Source organism: Nyctereutes procyonoides, unplaced genomic scaffold (genome assembly GCF_905146905.1).
Source record: "Nyctereutes procyonoides isolate TBG_1078 unplaced genomic scaffold, NYPRO_anot_genome, whole genome shotgun sequence".
Lineage (NCBI taxonomy): Eukaryota > Metazoa > Chordata > Mammalia > Carnivora > Canidae > Nyctereutes > Nyctereutes procyonoides.
The window spans coordinates 13,732,150-13,736,341 of NW_026575032.1; positions in this window are offsets into that span (position 1 = coordinate 13,732,150).

Sequence of the window (4,192 nt, forward strand, 5' to 3'; positions counted from 1 at the left end):
CTCTTGTGTCTTGGACCACTTGCTCTTGGAGCCCTTACCTTCCATGTGACAAGTCCAATGGCCTGTTGGGGAGACCATATGGAGGGTATTTGCAATGATACGGAGAGGGAGGAAACTGGTCTAGGCTAATTCCAGGCTTCTAGCCTTCCAGTCTTCCTTACCAAGGTATGGGGCATGTGAGAGAAGTCTGTCTGAAACTTCTAGTCCAAACCAATCATAACTTAAATACCTCTATGACATATGGATCAAAAGAAACACAGCTCAGCCTTGTCCAAATTCCTGATTCACAGGTCATGAACATAATGACTATTGTTTTAAGCCACTAAGTTTGAGGTGGTTGGTTTTGCGGTAATAACTTCTACACAGACCTAGGGCAGTATTTTCAATACTGCTCAGTCAGTCAAATTTCAGGCTATCTGTACTGATTCTATAATGCTATGTAACAATATTACCATGAACTTGGCACCTTAATAACACACATTTATTACATCACAGTTTATGTGAGTCAGGAATCTGCACATAGTATATCTGTTCTTCTGTTTCAGGGTCTCATAAAGCTGCAATCAATATGTGGTCCCAAACTGTGGTCTCATTTGAAGTTTGACTGGGGCAGGATGTGTTTCAACTCACACTGTTGTTGGAGGAATTAAGTTCCTTTTAGGCTGTCAAACTGAGGGCCTCAGTTCCCTACTGGCTGATATCTGGAGGCCACCTTTATTTCTTTGCCTGACCATTTCCTCACTTAAAATCTTTTAAAAAGATAATCTTCTAGCTAGGTCATTTACTTATGTCATATAATCATGTACATATAATTACATACATCCCTCACCTTTGCCATATACTATTGTTTAGAAGTCACAGTTTCTGTCTATACTTAGGGAATGGGTTCATGCAGGGTATGGACACTAGGCAGCAAGGATCACAGAGGCCACTCTAAAGTCTATTTGCCATGCTGTCCTATATTTGGATTTTTTTTAATATGAAAAAACAAATCCTTTAAGATTTTAGAACACTTCTCCTTTGGATTTACAGTTACTTGTATCTGGAAATATCCTAAATGACACAGCAATTAGAATTAATATTGTTTAACAGAAGACTAATTAGAAAGCTTTGGCATTTGAAATTTAGTTAAAGATTGTGGTGCTATAGTGTTGGACTGAGGAATTTCCAATTCAAAAATTATAATTTTGTCTCCATCACAATAGAAATTGGTATATTCTGATACTTGCTCAAATGACTGCCCTTATTTCCTTTCTGGAATTCTCCTAAATACTGAATCTATAAAATGTTAATACAGGAGTAAGAGAGAGATGGAAGAAAGTAGCTGCTTCACCAATACAATGGGGACAATCAGGAAAAAAAAAAAAAAAAGTTTGTTTCACATGGCAGGCCATAGTGGCAAGGGAAGTAAAAAAAGTGTCCTAGCAAATTATAGACACCCTGCTACTTGCAGACTTTTGAAAAGTAAGATGTTAGAACTCCTCTCATGGTTCATCAACTGCAAGGTGCCCAAGGGTCTTCTATGTTCACCATAAGTTGAGGTCTGTCTTTAGTATGTTGTTGATGTAGTATCCTGCAGCATGCATGGTAAATGACCTCTGGAGAATTGCAAAGGCAGCACTCTCTCTTATTAGTGTCTTTTAAGAAAAAACAACATTTAAGAAAGAATGTGAACATGAACAGCCTCAGACTGTCACTGAGAAGCTCAAGTAATCTAGCTGGGGGCCAGGAGGTAGTCTCAGAAAACCAGGGAAACTTCAGCCAGTGAATGCACTCGGCCCTTAGCCATCTTGTCATCTCACTGAGCCAGATAGGATCCTAAAATGAGGAAGGTCAAATGAAGGCAAAAATGAAACATCAACATGTTGATCACCTCAACAAAGAACCTTTCCTTGATTAAACATTAGTCTGGCTTCCCTGGGCCCTCTTCTCAAATAGGCCTTTGTTTAGTCTCTGTGCTTCTTGCCGCTCAGCCCAGTTTTAGCAAAAATCCTGCTGAGTCATTTTAAAGAGAGCTTCCAGCTTTGATATCTGATCAAATTCCTTACCCCTCACCTTTGAAGTATGAGTCCTTGGCCTTCGTTCAGCAAGAATTCTCTTAGGTTGGTTTAACAAGACTCCCCCCTATCTTTGATACCTAATTTGTCATCCTCCTGACTTTCTTACTTTGCTCATCGGCTGTAAATCCTCACATGTCTTTGCTGTATTCAGAGTTGAGCCTAGTCTCACTCTCCTACCGGGAGACTCTTGATACTTATCACAATAGTCCTCAATAAAGTCTTCCTTACTATTTTAATGAAGTCAGAATATTTTTCTTTAATATTGCTGTACTTGAGAATATGAACAGAGTCAGAAACATCACTCTGTGGAAATCTGAGACTGAAAAAATGATGACTTGAGGTATCAAGTGGACACTGATGGGGATGAGTTGGAAAGACAATTCATGTTATATACCCAAATGGAACTTCCACAGGGGTGCCCTCAGGCTCATCTCACAGTTCAGATGCATACATGACCTATGGCTACTCAGGGTGAAGTCCATCCAAAATTACCTACAGTTTCTCCGAAGTTCTATTTACTGAGTAATAAATTTAATATTATTGGCCATTTCAGCACCATACATAATGCTATTTTATTAGAGCTTCACACTATAGTGGCTGAGTTCTCTGGTAAACTTAGAGAAAATTCTGAAAATAAAAAGTATTCTCAATTTCATTTTTCTATTGAAATTTACATATATTTCAAACAAACCATTTTCATTCATACACTTTTGCCTCATTTCAGGTAGATTTCTTGAACAAGTATTACAATAAAATTTCCCATATAACATGTCTATGATTTTTTAGAATAGCTTATTTGTTTTTTTTTTAATTTTTATTTATTTATGATAGTCACACACAGAGAGAGAGAGAGGCAGAGACATAGGCAGAGGGAGAAGCAGGCTCCATGCACCGGGAGCCCGACGTGGGATTCGATCCCGGGTCTCCAGGATCGCGCCCTGGGCCAAAGGCAGGCGCCAAACCGCTGCACCACCCAGGGATCCCTAGAATAGCTTATTAAATTTTGATTGTAAAACTAAAAGCTCTCTAAATTTATTTTATGTTAATCTACTATAGAATAAAATATTAATCAGTCAAAATATAGGAGCTTCCCAAAAAATATCATCTGGAAGGTTGAGATTTACCAAGCTAGATTTATAAATTCCAAATATAAAAACCTTCTCCGCATAATTTTTCTCCATAATTTTTACCTCTCTCCCTTTCTTGCTCGTGTGTTGTTCTAATATATTCCTGTAATAGTCCTATTAATAATTGCATATCATCACAGCCTCTAAAATTGAAAACATTGTAGTTGTTCCATTATTAGATTATTAGATTAAAGGTTTACAAATAGTTTTGAAAAAAAAAGACGAAATTTAGTGGAATTGTGTACAAAATGTCAAGTAGTAGGACACTCATTTTGTTTTATTTTCATTTTGTAATTCCTTTTTTAAATAAAATTCAAATCCTTATAAATTGATGATTGGTCACAAAAGTAGCAAGCAATTTAGTGTCATGCTGAAACACATTTTCTATTTGCTACCATATTTCACAGAAAAATTTGTAGTTCAGTTATTCTGTTTACACATCATACATATACATTATGATAATTATATATTCTATTACTAGTGATATCTAACAGATGCTTCTTTAGAAATGATATGAATTTTGTATATATCAAACCAATTACATTTCCATTCCATGTTTCTTTATGTTACCATCAAAATATTTATTTATATTATGGTGCAAAATAAATTATTTTGTTTTTAATCTAGTACACTCTTGAATATATAATCACATTCACAATAATTTCAGATGTTACCTATTGATAGAATGAACTTTCAAATCCTTTTCTTTGAATCTGTGAAGTAGGAGGAAATCTCAAATCATAATTGAAACTGATATTTTATTTGAAACATCTGATGACACTAACATAAGTTGGACATCATTTAATATTTGTCTATTTTGTCTTCTCCTCAAGGAGCTGACATAGAAAAGATGTTGCTTCACTTTTAATATTTGCAGTTACAAATGTGGACTTGAAAATGAGTAATGTTATTTTAGAGGTATATTTTGATTCAAATTAAAAGCCTAATTTAATAGAGTAATGAGTAAATGCATTTCTGCAACTGAACATGTTAAATTGTCCACTG